Raw genomic sequence first — 15,020 nt, forward strand, 5'->3', positions numbered from 1 at the left:
TGCTAACCTAATTGATGGTCCTACAAAAATGAAACAGGCAACTGCATATTCAAAATTTTCAAAGACACACTGTATTACAGTTACGGAGCTCCTTCCCCTCTGTGCCTGGTGTAATATGATCATAATTGCTGTGAAAGGGCGAGAGACCGACTATATGTTAAATCCTGCCATCTGTAGGTGCTTTACACAGTTCCATTTGCTGCTGTCGGGTCAAAAGTTTACCCTATTTTTGCTTGTTCATAAGCAATCACACAAGTCTCTGCTACATGTAATCTTTGACCCACTCTCAAAGCAATTTTTCTATTACACAGTCATATGATTACATTGAAAAAAACCCACACATTTTATTAAGAATACTGTTCTTGTTGGTTAGCTTATAATTATTATTATTTCCATATTCAGTAAGCATACTGAACCGACCTTGTTCTTCCCAGTTAACTCCCTTGGAGCACAACTGTAGTGCCATGAATTCTTGCCACAAAATGCTCCAGCATTTCTAGCTAGTTCCAATCCAGAACCACAAAAACAGGTCTGGAAAGCATTCACTGTACCTGTCATTTTAAAAGGGGGGAAGCAACTGCTCAGTTTGTCCTGATAGCAAGAGAAGATGTTCTGCAAACATTTAAATTAATGTTCATAGTGAAAACAAAAGTTGACTCTGAAAATTAGGATTGTCATAAGAATATTCCTACATATTTACTTTTAAAATTAAATATGCAAAAATATATAACATGGAAACATTTATGTTACTGATATTATGATTATTAAAATATCGAAGGAACAAGTAGTCCCATGAACAACAGAATTAATTAAGACTCATCTCCCACAGATTTATACCCTCTGGTTGGTTGACTTTGGTGCTTAGAAAGGTGAAAGCTTTGAACAAAGCTTTTCCCACAGTTGGAACATTTGTTTAAAGTATTTCTTTTCCCATCACTAGGATTCCCAGGCAACTAGTAAGATCATTTTATACTGTAACCTTTTCCTCTGTCAGGTCACCTTTAGGTACTTCCACCTCATACACTCATAAACTCATGTACTCAGCTACTTATTTTCACAAAACTTGTGGGATCTGAATTATGAGACCTCCACTGTGCCAAAAAACATGATCAAAACCACCAACATGTTCAAAAGCTACTAAGAGGAGATGAAGGGACATGTGTGAGTGTGCACAAGTGCATGGTCCAACCTCATGAGCCTTACTTCCATAGGAAATGAGGCTAACAATAAAGGAGACTATTTGACCTTATTATAATATCACAGAAGGCTAATTTACATGGACCAAAGTAACCAGCTGGCTATGCTAACAGATCACCTGAAAGTATTATCACAATATTTAAACCCATCTCATAGATTTTGCTAGACAGTTTTCAAAGGACAACAGACACACAGGCCCTGCAGCATCTGTAAAGAAAGAGGCTAAACACACACAAACACACACACACAGACAGACGCACACACACACTGCTTTCACAACTAGTGCCACTTTATTCACTCGAGCATTTTAATATATAGCATACAGATACGGGTCCGAGCCATGAAGCCAAACGGCAACACATCATTCCCAGTGACTGAAAACAGTAAATTCCATTCTATAAACAATCACTCCCCAGGCTGCTTCCCAGCCCAACCTTGCACCCAAACACTCCTTGGCTTACTCAAGACCCAGGTGCACTATCAACAGTTATTATTTTTCTTCTTCTTCAATTATCCACATAGTGGGAACAGGACGGCTTGCAGTTCCCACAGGCCCCATTTATCTTCTAATAGGAGATATACAGAGATATTTTTCTATAGACAGATATTTTACTGTAATCAATGAATTGCAATATTATTTTCTTTTAATCTAGCATTTACACAAGTGTGTTCTGTCTCCAAGAATATAAACACAAGTCATCACTCACATGAAAAGTTGCTCCATTTCATGTTTGACTCTTAGATGGTAAACTGTAAATGTAACAGAGAACAAAAGCAAGCTCATGCCACTGAGAACAGTTAAGTAATATATATACCAGAGAATAATCAAATAACAGCTTTTATAAATAGGTAATAAAATTTGCTCACATACAAAATTCAAACAGTTACAAAGTCAAATCATTTACTAAAAGATGGAATAAAAATTATGCCAAGGAAATAAATCAAAAGATAGATTCAAAGGCCAAAATTGTCCATATCATCTCACCTCTTGTACAAGAAAGAGCATATGATTTTACTTATCAGCTCCTAAAGCAAGTATGATACTCTGGCATCCACCAGCAAAGTTTATTGCATTTATGAACTGCTATCCACTCCACTCAGCTTATCAGCAACAAAATGGGTGAAGAACAGTGAAAAAGCCTGGTGTAAAATAAGAAACAGAGAAAATAAGACAACAGAACTGACCCTCAAGAACACAAACAGGAAGGCTGAAGGTACACAAAGGTACCTACGTGTCTGAACACAGGGAAATTTTTCACCTTGGCAGAAAACTTTCATCAGGAGCAGACCTCAAACAACTGCAAGAGACAGTAAGACTGAAGGAGTGAAGCTGAGAACTCAGGAAACCTGACTCAAACCCCAAGGTGATCCAGTAGCATGGAAACGTTATAAGGGCATTTGCTAATTTGCCTCAGTTTGTGAAAGAAATTTGGAAAGGGACTTCTTACAAGGGCATGTAGTAACAGGACAAGGAGAAATGGCTTTAAACTGAAAGAAGGGAGATTTAGATTAGATATAAAGAAAAATTCTTTACTATGAGGGTGAAGACACTGGAAGAGGTTGCCTCAAGAAGTTGTGGCAGCCCCATCCCTGGAAGTGTTCAAGGCCAGTGTTGTGGTTTAAGCTGGTAACTCAGAATCATGCAGCCGCTTGCTCAGTCCCCCCTGTTCTTCCCTCCCCATCCCCCCACTCCCAGACAGATGGGGAGGAGAATCAAAAGAATGTAAATCCCACAGGTTGAGATAAGAACAGTCTGGTAACTAAGGTACAATACAAAACTACTACTGCTACCACCAATAATAATGATGATAATAATAATTAATAATAATGGAAATAACAAGGGGAGAGAATATAAAACTAAATGGAAAGGGAAAAAAAAAGCCACCAGTAAACACAAGTGATGCACAATAAAATTGCTCACCATACGCCGACCGATACTGAGCTTGACCCGAGCAGTGATCTGCCCTTCCGAGTAACTCCCCCCAGTTTATATAGTGGCCATGACATGCTGTGGTATGGAATACCTCTTTGGCTAGTTTGGGTCAGGTGTCCCGTCTCTACTCCCTCCCAGCTTCTTGTGCCCCTCCTCACTGGCAGAGCAGGAGACAGAAAAGTCCTTGATTGGAGTTAAGCGCCGCTGAGCAACAACTAAAAACATTGGTGTGTTATCAGCGTTGTTCCCAGACTAAAGTTGAAAACACAGCACTGCACCAGCTACTAAAGAGAAAAATAACTGCTATTGCTGAACCCAGGACAGCCAGGTTGGATGGGGCTTTGAGCAACCTGTTCTAGTGGAAAGTGTCCCTGCCAACAGCAGGGGGGTTGGAACCAGATGGTCTTTAAGGTCCCTTCCAACCTAAACCACTCTGTTATTCTCTGATCTCTTCACATTTTTCCCAGTGAAAAAAAGTGATTTTAGAAAGTTTACAAATGATCGTGAATTTATACTATTCTTTACATTAATGCAGTGATTTGGAGAGTTCAACACTGATCTTTGCAACTGGTCAGCTGACTCATGTGGGCCCCACTACTGATAAGGAGAAACAATCTGTCCTTAGCAAACAGACCCTTTATGCTAGAGCCAGAAACCTTACAGGATATCCAATGAGGCTCAAGGGAATTTGCAAGTACCTTGATCTCATGTAGGTCCACAGAGAGGGAACTGTGATGCAAGAAAATTGGTTTCATTCAGTTTTAAGAACAATTCTGCTGTACATGCTAGAGGCCAGGCTAATTGCAGTAACTCTTTACAGCAATGCATATATTCCTCTATTCAACTGTATTTGAATTAAGTCATCCAGATTATTTGTATAAATGCACATACCTAAAAGTAATAAGATTTTTCTATCATCAGCTGAAAGAGAAATACAGCAAATCGAGATCTTAAAGCTAGCACCCTCTTCATGCACAATTTTTCTATTATTTCATTTTCACCCAAACCGTCTTCATTATCAGAAGAGCTTAATAGTTTCCTGAGCGTGAAAATTCTTAAAACAGTGAAACTGAAAAAATACAAAAGCTAAAATTCATAAATCATCCAAAAATTTACATCTTAATTTAGCATTTAACTTTATGATGATAAAAATACATAAACAAGTGTGGAGATAATTGTTAGAGGCACTTGTTTTGGATGACCTGTATAGATAAAAAGGTATTCAGTGCTCTCATGTAATGAGTATGCATATTAACTCACATAATAAAAACCTTATAGACTATCACTGCAAGCCAATGAAGAGTACATGCACATTTTTATTTTTTCGTTATCTTTTTTTTGGTATACATACTTACATATAGATAGAGAAATACATACACACACACACACACACAGACAGCTTTCCATGCTTTTTTTAGGTTTAATAGTTACAGTCTCAAACTAATTTCAAAATTCTTCTAAAAGGCAATATAAAACTATAATATCAAAATCCACTCAAAAAGTAGTATTTGACATCTCAAATGGCAATTAGAAGTTTGAATCTGTATTACTTCATATACAAATAAGATGCTTTTTATATGGCATGGTAGCTTGCAATTTGTAAGAACATTTTTAATGATTTTAAAGGATGTGGTTTTCTGTTAAAAGAGGTCACTTACTACAAGGGCTTTGCAATTACATTTGTGTGGTTGGATGCAGAACCTCCCACCAGCTAATTCTCACAGACTCACTTCATAGTCTTCAGGATAGTCTCCAACCTGACCAGACTGCACATGCCACAAGTAGCTACTCTAGAAATACTGTCAAAAAGTCATCATGGAAGTAAGACTGGACTACGAGACAAGGAAGGCTTTTCTACCTGGCCCCTTCCACTCCACCTTCTTCCACTGGAGGCAACCCCCTAAATTGGATTGTGGCAAGCCTCCAATACAGTCCAGCTGCTGGGCAGCATTGACTGCTGAAAAGCTACTCTCCGCTTTTCATAAAAAGCAGAGCAGATGGAAATTTCCTGTAGGCTGGTCTTGGCCCACAGACCCCCGTTTAGACCATACTCCTCCATGAATAAGAGCAACCTATTCATTGCATCGAACTGACTGGCCCTACTGTCCTCTTTTACAACACAACCCCATCCAATCCCTTAACTCAGTGATAAAACACTGCAATGTGAGCACATTTCATCACCTGTGCTTGGGTTAGGAACTAAGCCATGAAGGAAAATATGGCCATGTCACGCTAAGCAAAGAAACACATGAGTAACTCTGGCAAGAACCTAAGATAAGTCTTTTCTGAATGACTGATGGCAATGTTATATCGATGTTTTAATAAATTATTATCCACACACAGAGACAGAGTATGCAGAAGCAGCAGCAGCAGAAGCTGTGCAACCATCCTTTTCAGAGTGGAAGTTCTATGTTCTCTTAAAACACTGGAAGATGGATAGGAAAGAATCCTTCACACAATTAAAAACGTTACAAACCTTGCTGTGTCCAAAAGTTTCAAATTTTATTTAGGGTAAACCTATTCAGTATATGGAAGCACCACTGTTTTTTTTACAAGACACAACAGAGTTCTTACTTCATTGGTCTTCCCTTGTCTCCCCTGCTAAATTACAGCTAAAAGCACTACAGAGCTTGAAGCAGAACTCTGTCCTGATTTCTGTTCCCTTCATAATCACTGTCAGATGTATCTTGTGTTTTCTAGAGCAGCTGTTAAGACTGCTTTTGCTTTTAAAACTCAGAAAGATGAGTCAAGGTTCTGGTCATCAGTGTAGCTGTTCTGGTTGTTCCAGTGACAACAAAACAGGTTAGCCAGCTTTTCCTGAAGACAGAAAAACTTTGGGTAACCCAGGATGAAACAGTTCCTTTAAGGTTTATTAACTTTATTGCATAAAGTCAAAAGATAGTAACTCTGAATGTATGATATTTCATAACATCTTAAGTAAGTATTCTCCACTATTTATTTGTTAGTTTAAACAGAAAGCTAGGAAAGGGAAGGGAAATGTTTCATATTATGTATAGGATGCAGTAATGTTTGTCGAGCTCTGCCTAAAGGTTTCTCACAGGTCTTTGCAAAATGCTGTGCTACCTCGCACATGAAAAAAGGCCTCTCTCCAAGGATCTGACACAAAGAAGAAAACGCCCACCATCGACAACCATATGCAGCAGGTGCTTCAGCTTCAGTAACCAAGCAGAGCTTCCCTGGAGAAACTCCCCTGGAGATCTCCTTTTTTATGGAAAGGCTCCCCACCAGCTCTTTGCAGCAAGCAGAGTATGTGGGGAATATTCAGCAGGTATTCAAGGCCAGGCTGGACAGGGGCTTGAGCAACCTAGTCTAGTGGGAGGAGTGGTTGGAACAAGATGATGTTAAGATGCTTTCCAACCCAGCCCACTTTATGATTCTATGATTCTATGATTTGCTGCTCAAGTGTCTGCTATCAGCAGAGCCAGAGAAGTGATGACAGGCTTTTTGTGGATGAAACTTATACGTCTCTCCTCAAAGGCCCCAAGCAGCCTAAAACATATTTGAACCAACCTGAGAATATACAGGAGCAGAAGAGGAACTCCTTCTTACCCTTTGTACTCATTCTTTTCTGCCATAGTAAGTGCATGAGGAGATTCAGAGGCAGGATGGGTGAATTAACTTGGAAAAAAAGCTGTCCAAAAAAGCTGAACAATCAGTCCTCAAAAAATTAACGATAAAAGACTTTGAAAAAAGCCAATTTGCAATGGAATGTAAAAAGGGAAGTCCCTAAAGAGAAGAACTGTCTACCAGCTCTGCAGCAGGTTTTGCTGCCCCATGCAGTTTACCATGGCAAGAAGCCAACTTGGCAAGGCTTGCTCTTCTCCAAGAAGCCTGGCAGTGCGCCAGCCACACTCACAGGTCTCATTGCTGCTGCCAAGTTCGAGGGGCAATCAAAGATCCTGTTTTGTGAATCTGCAGATCTGGTTATGACCCAGAATATGTGTGTTTTAAAATGTTCTTAAAGCAAGTCAAGTTCCCTCTGTTTATACGGCGACTGAACATGCGAAACAGAATACTTAACCCAGCTAGAGAAAATGAGCCACAGATTGTTAATTATATGGCTATTTGCACTTTGACTGAAAGAGGAAGTAAGCTGGTTATAACTACTTTGGGCTTTACCCCTGCAACTGCATTGAAACCACATTTATGACAGCTGAAACTATGCAATTTTATATAAATGTGGGCACTTCCTGTTTTTGAAACAAGTCCTCGGCTGCTTGCCCTTACTTCGTGGTAACATTGCTGGAACCAGCATGCATTAAATGTGCTCAGTTTTGAAGACCAGTCTTAAGATCTTATTTTGCTATTTTTAACCATATAGATAAACCGCATATATTGGACTGCTGCTGTCAAGTACCTCTATTTCTAGGACCTAACCATATTCCTTAGGCGTTAGGAAACACATATGTTTACCATGTGTGGGACTGAAATGCCCAGCTGTCACCCAGGGCATGCTCAGTCCCTAGTGACATGGTCACGGTCACACTTGGACAGGGTGGCAGGCGCATCGTATTCCCCCGAGCAGGAATTACACACATCGTCAGATCTATCTTTTTCCACTCAATATGCAGCATTTCAAGTAATTTGTAATAGCAGGTTTGTTATTTTGCACAGTACAGTATTAATTCTTCATTGTGGCATGTATATATTCAATTTTATAGACACTGAGTACAGAGAGTAACACAGTCCTCGTGGCATAAATCGAAGAAAAACATTATTTAACTAGAAATAATTTTGAAAATACCATTTAACAACCCTAATAAGCAGCATAAGTTTCCTGTGCCTTTTCTCTTACTTTGCTACTTATGTTAATTGGATCTCGCACACCAAACTTCTGCAATGAGTACAGTTACATAAATCAGCCCTCTGCTTTTCCATTGACAGTCATTTTCCTAAAAGATTACAGCATGAAGACTGATCATATTGTTCAACTGAAAAGCAAATGCATATCCAGTCATTCCTAATGATAAAATGTGATAATTCTTACTTAGCAAAAAACCCAACCACATTTAATTTAAAATGTATTCCTCCAGATTTAGCTCATGACACACTGCTTGCCAGTCAAGTACCCCCTATAAATGCAGGATATTTACAATCAAGATCACCAAAACCACAGACAAATGACAGCATTTCTGCTACCTTTGTTTTGCTCTTCAAGACCACAACCTCTTATTTCTGACCATTAGATCCCACCCTTTAACTATAAGAACTTGCCAGCTTTGCCATGCTATCAGGGAGTGAACAATTACAAACCTCTTAGTCTCAAATTAGAAGAACATAAAATATAGATTCAATTTAAAAGTCCTTATGCAAAAACCTCCAACTAAAAGAAATGCTAAAGCTAAAACTTCAAATTCAATTACATGTGATTTGATTTCTTTTACTTAACTTTCAAAGTAACACAGTATACAGTCTAAGTCATGCCCTTCTTAAAAAACTTCCCTTGGTTGCCTTCTTCCTGCCTCAAGTCAAGGCACGGTTTTGAAGTGGCAGACAAGCTGATTAGCAACTAGAAGATGCTGGCCCTTTTCTAGGTCATCTTCAGCACAGAAATTTGTCTAATTCTGCAGTTAGCAAGTTCAAAGAGTTAAAAAGCCAGCCAAGTAACCCAAACAAAAATGCAGTTAGCTGACCACTGGTTTGGCTTCTTGAGCCAACTCACCCCAGAGTCATGGCTGCAGCGGCACTGGCACCAGGGAGAGGGGGCAATACCTCACCAGGGAGGCTGCAAGCCATTAGACCAAAGTCAGCTGCAATAATGCCACATTTGTGACATCCCCACAAAAACTGGCCCCATGTTCAGCCCCTGCCCTCCAAACAAGGGAGGACACATTAAAATCCAATTCCTGGGATGCAGTTTAAAGTTCCCCAAGAGCCTCACTGAGCTGTAAAGATCAGCTCATCTTTTGACTTCTTTTATGACTGAAGTCTTACTGTTTGTACACAGAAGCACTCAAGTCCAGATCTTTGCAAAGTTATTCCTAAAAGGAATGTGAGCATTTCTAATAAGAAGGGGGGAAAAACAAAACAGAAAAAAGACTTTTTGACAGCAACCCAGATTAGCTAAATGATACATCATTGTGGAACAAGCCTGCTGTTAAAGATCATGCAGATGTTACAATGGAGGCAAAGAAAGTCTTTCTTTAGCTACAGCACAGCTGCTGCATATGACTTCAAAAAGACTTGGCACAGAACTTCAGCCACAAAACTTCCCCCTCACTTCATTTCATGAACGTCATCTGAAACTTCAGCAAGCTACACCAAGGACAAAGCTGACATAAGGGGAGTTTGGAACATCTTATCAGCAATGGGGAAGCTCCTTGTGCTGCCAGTATTCATATGCACCTTCACAAAACTCAGCTATACATCTCCATTTCTCCTCAACCCAACAATCCCTCAAAAGCAACTATATTCCTCACTGCTGTCCCTCTTATTTACTCTTGCACTACCTTCTACTTAAAAGAAGACAGCTGAATTACCACATAGTTAACATATATTTAAAGCTTCAAAAAGAGCCATAATAAAAAGTAATTTATCTGTTAAGGTAACACCAGAAAGTATTATCAACTTCTGTTTACATCTTTCATACACTGAGCTACTCTAAACAGACACACTGACCACAAAGCTGAAAATGCCATAGCTTATAATCACATTAAATGTACATCTTTAATGCCAGTCTTGTATTTGCTACATTATTTATGCACTACAAAGAAAATATATATTATCTGTCTAAATTAAACATTCAGCTTTTCCCTTTAAATGTCCCTTCAAATGTATTACAGCTCGGTACAGAAGAACATGCATTGATTTTACCTGTTTAACAGTAAAGCACACAGAACTTAATTTCATTTGCATATTAACATTACACTTACTTGTGATTTCCTTACAGTGATGATATTGATAGGAGATGTACCTGAGAAACCTGAACTGCTTTAAGATGCATGTATATGTATGAGATTAAATTAAGGCATTCCTGACGCATGGGAACAGAATCTTAGAAACTGTTTTTAATTTCTCCCTTTTTCTTCTATTAATTCATATGACATCATCTCGTTGACTCTTATGACATTCTTAGTTTCCACCATGTGAAGCCATAAACCAATTTGTCACCTACAATACTCTTCCTACAACTGTGAAGTTATAGCCAAAGAATATTTAGTCCAAACGAGAAAAGAGCAGTAAGGGCAACTCGAATTCTATTAACATTGAAACTTTGTAAGTAGAACAGAGCAGAAAAAAATGCAGAAACATGGAAATACACACAGAAATGCACCAAAAGAGGTGGGGCTTTTTTTTTAATTATTCAGTCACTTCATTACTAAGAACTTGGTAAAAGGCTGGAAACCCACGACTTTAAAGAATATTAATAATGTTGATTAAAGCAGTGAAGAAAACTCATTAAAATGAAAGTAAAGCTTGAAATACCAGAAATATTAACCACAGTATTACTGTATTCATGAAAACGTAACACTTCAAAATGACCTACTTTAATAATAGTAAAAAAACAGAAAATAAATATGGGCACTAACCCCCCAACTCTACTGGTTTTTTGAAACAACATCTACTTCCCAGAATTAGTAACAGACTCATGAAACTGAACCAATTTGTTCAACAGATGTTTCAGTTAATGCAAAGGAATTTTACTTTTCTATTGTAGAAATAGAGCATGCTGAATAAAATTCCAGTATTATTAGCAGCTTTCCAAATGTATTAGCTCAAAATTAGCTTCAATTCCATTCTTTCCTTCTTTCACATAACAGAAAACATTTTCCTTACCACATTAGATGTGCTACCGAAATAAAGTAGGCTCATTGATAAAACAAGTCCTCCTCCTCCCCCTGGCCCCCCGTTTTATGGGATACGCAGGAAGGGCAGAGTTTGTATTTTTCTTGGCTTTCCTCTCTCTACATTAGCCGATAATATTCTCAGCATAGCTCTGCCAGTGCGCTGCCCGGCAGGCCCACGACACCCTGCTGTTCCAGTCCCGTGCTCTTCTCCAGCATGCTCTGCGAATTGTGCCATCCTTTCCTAATGCATGCTATTGCATCAGTCTAATGGCAGCATAATTTTCAGTGCTCTAGGTAAAGCAAATAACTCAATTTTGAACTTCTGCTTGTAAAATGCAGATTGTTTCCCCCGTGCCCCCTCCTGCCTTTTTTGCTTATGTTGAAAGTTTTAAAGCACAACTCACACTGCACAGTAGTAGTCAAACAAAAATAACTCAGGTTTTCTTAGAAAGCAGCACTTAAAAATACTGCTTGGCTCCTCAAGCATTACTGCAGCCTTTCAAAGAGCCATATGTAGTAGATCCCCTACAAGCAGGCTGGAAGGGGAACGTGCATTCTTACTCTGTGTATTTAACATAATATTTAGCCATTATCAAAGCTTCATAGCTCTTAGTGTCTCTCTCTCCTGCAATAGAGTGTAACAGCTTATTTGGCAAACACGCTCACCATGTTTCTAGGCACCAAAGACACGCTCTTGGTTAATTCATAAAATCTGATCTAATGTGAGATATTTTGCACTCAGGTTAGCTAAGTTAAAACAATATTTAGCTTAACCGTGCCTTGGCCAAAAAATTCTCTGTTATCTACTGATTACAACAGCATTGTAGCTAGCTACGGACATCTCACTGGGAAAATACAAATCCTGAGCCTGAAGAACTGCAGATGAAATTCTGACCTAAAGCCATTCTGATAGTGGGCATTACAAACACTGTCTACTTTGTATCTGATACAGTAACCAGGCACAAGAGGCATGTGCCTGAAACGAATGACGAATTCACATGTTATTTTGGTTTTATGTATCTATATTATCAGAGCTCACAGCATCAAAAAACGCTGTGCTTCGTGCACCCCAAATCAGCTTATGTGGTACAAACATCTACACTAAAATCAATCTGCAGAGTCAAGCATTCACAGGAGGAAATATCAGAAGTACATTTTAGAGAAACCTAAGCTTTGCCTTTGTTTGCTTCTTTGGCACAGTATACCTGCAGTTATGTCATACCATTTCCACAGCACCTCTGCTTCATTCAGCATACAGAATTATCACTAATCAAAACAGTAATCTGTTTTACTTTTGGTATTTGACATATGGTCCAATACCTTATTTACTGCAAGCTACTCACATTTTCTTTGGAAGACGGAACAAGTAATTTCTTTGTGAATTCAGTGGTGCAGCTGAGTGCTTCATCAACATAATGGTTAGTCCTACTGTTACTGTGTTACTCCTTAGAATAACTATTCCTATTATTCCTGAATTCTTAAGGAAAGCAGTGACAGCTTTAAGGTCAAAATGATTCTCCTGTTCTGAAGACAACTTTGTCCCCAGTTTAGCGCAACTCAGACCTAATTTTTTCAACAACACTTAGCATTGCACTGTGCTTTATACAGCACTTTCAAACCTCAACCCCCACTGCCTCACTCGCAGTTATCAGTGCTCAGCACTTTTCCAAATCAGATCCAAAAATCTCAAGTCATCCGCAAGAAAGCAAGACACATCCAGTTAGCAATGACATGAGAAAAGCCAGGACTGAGCAACTTACCTAGCATCACCTAGGAAGTCTGCAGCACAGCCAGGAAGAGAGTCCTGTTTGCCAGGGCAGCATGCAGCTGCACAGAGCACCAGAGCGGCTTCTGCCTCCTGCAATCCCCTGCCTCGCCTGCCACACGTGTCCCGACTTCTGCTGGAAGTGAGGCAGGGGTGCTACAGAGAACAGCTCTCTCCACTGCATCAACCAGATTCATTCCCAGAGCAAGTCCATCCTGTGCAGGGAACACGGCAGGGGTCCTGTGGGAAAAAAAAAAGCCCAGCATGTCAGTGGGAGGTAGATACCATTAAATTGTAAGGCTTCCTCATGAGGGGCCAAACAAAATTGCTCTGCAAGGACAATTTCAGTGTTGACATTCTGTGACTTGGACACTAGTACCCTACAAATAGTTTTCATTCACCACTTCTAGAAAAAGAAATTCACACCTCACACCTTGTATGATGCAGTCACAGACACCTACAAGTAACAGCAGTGGGACTGAAATCTTTAGAAATACCATGCGGCTCTTGTGGCAAAGGAGTAAACCAGTTGCAAATGCAAAACAGTTTTCTGCATGGTGACTAGCCATAGGTGATAGTTAAAAACATGTTTTCAAGGATCTTCTACGGAACTCAAAGAGTATTTATATTCTAAGATCTCTATAGAAAAAGACCTTCCAGAAGAAACTCCTCTGCCCATTTTCCTCAAGCCATATCCTCCAGCCCATGCTGAATCAAGCCCTAGTACTTCTTCATTCCTACCTTCAGCACCCATGCCAAGTCTCTCCTCACCCCCATCCCAAGGGTTTTCATCTCTCCTGGTTCTGTCAATTGCAGGCTTAGCTGGCAGTGCTACATCTCCCCATGACTCATTTCTTCTTCTCTCCTTTGTTTCCAAGTGCACCCACCGCCATATTAAGTGTCACTCTCACCCCATGTCCATCTCCCCTGTTCACAATCTACAGTATTTTGGGACTGGGACCATGCCAGGGACCTGTGCATGCCAGTGCCCCACCAGTCTTCTTCTGGCTCTCAGGTGCTGGGGTACAAGGCATCAGTTTCATCCCTCGGCTCAGCTTTCCCCTCCCCTTCCAGGCCATACAGCGCTCACATGCTCAAGACAGCATGTGACAACGGTGCTTTCTTTAAAAGGTTACAGTTTGGTTAGATCTGAGATTTTCACAGCGCTGACAAAGACAAAGCCATGACTCATAAGTCACTCTTCTTCCTCAGTGCCTATCTCCAGTGCTTCCCACACTGCCATCAAACTCCTAGGCTCTGCTTCAAAGGGAGGGACACGGAGCATTTCCAAAAAAGGTTCTTTAAAAGAAGAGAAATAAGTTTTTCTACATATTCTTACAGATAGCTAAATAATTTGGCAGGGAAACAAATTAAACTACACGCAACTGCCCACCCCAGAGGCATTTCAGAGTTCTAAAAAAACTCCAACCAACATCCTATACTGGGAAGTATCAGGCATCCTTCCTTACTGCAATTTCTGGCTCTTGTCTTTCAGCCCATAATATCCTAAGTCACTCAGCATACTGAAATGAGAACTGTGCAAATATTAACACCTGAGACCAGTGGTCAAACTGAGGAGCAGTGGCTGCAGATGGCCAGTGACAGAGTGAACGCCATGGAAGCTGTCTTTGTCTTCACCACCAGTTTTATTGCATGCCGACAAGCAATGTTCCAACAGCACAAAATCATAGAATGATTTGGGTTGGAAGGAACCTTAAAGTTCAACTAGTTCCAACCCCTGTGTTGTTCCATTTGCTCAAAGCTCTGTCCAACCTGGCCTTGAACGCTGCCAGGGATGGGGCATCCACAGCTTCTCTGGGCAATCTGTGCCAGTGTCTCACCACCCTCACAGTAAAGAATTTCTTCCTAATATCTAACTTACCCTCCTCCATTTTAAAGCCATTTCCCATTGTCTTGTCACTAATCTGGAAAGGCCATTATAAAAAGTCTCTCTCCAGATTTCTTAAAGCTCCCCTTTAGGTACTGGAAGACTGTTATAAAGTTTCCCGGAGCCTCCTCCAGGCTGAACAAACCCAACTCTCTCAGCCTGTCTTCACAGGAGAGGTGCTCAAACCCTCTGATCATCTTCGCGGCCTCCTCTGGACTTGTTCTAACATTAGGTGACAGCACACAGTCCAGCTAGCATTTCTTCAGATGCCACCATTTTAATCCTAGAGGTACTAATGCTTGCCTGAAACTCTACAGCTGCTCAGGAAACACTTCTAGGTCATGAAAACCTGAAGTAAAATAGGTTAGCTTCATTCCCAATGAAGGTCACACGCAGCTAACAGAGCTAATTTAAGCAAATCCGTTTTAC

The 15,020-nt window shown here is 40.1% G+C and overlaps 1 protein-coding gene across 10 annotated transcripts in view; it reads right to left on the reverse strand.

The window, feature by feature from the left end:
- Positions 1–15,020, reverse strand: part of NCOA2 (nuclear receptor coactivator 2) — a 198,085-nt gene that overhangs the window by 113,831 nt on the left and 69,234 nt on the right. For 5 of the 10 annotated variants that reach the window (XM_061342854.1, XM_061342853.1, XM_061342858.1 and 2 more), the window contains exon 3: positions 12,699–12,943. The exons of the other annotated variants lie outside the window; for them this stretch is intronic. The gene's annotated coding sequence lies outside the window, so the exon portion shown is untranslated. The remainder of the gene's footprint in view (positions 1–12,698; positions 12,944–15,020) is intronic. 10 annotated transcript variants of the gene reach the window in all.

Source organism: Neopsephotus bourkii, unplaced genomic scaffold, assembly GCF_033783945.1.
Source record: "Neopsephotus bourkii isolate Nb327-2 ecotype Australia unplaced genomic scaffold, CSIRO-AGI_Nbou_v1 NB_1820, whole genome shotgun sequence".
Taxonomy (NCBI): Eukaryota; Metazoa; Chordata; class Aves; order Psittaciformes; family Psittacidae; genus Neopsephotus; species Neopsephotus bourkii.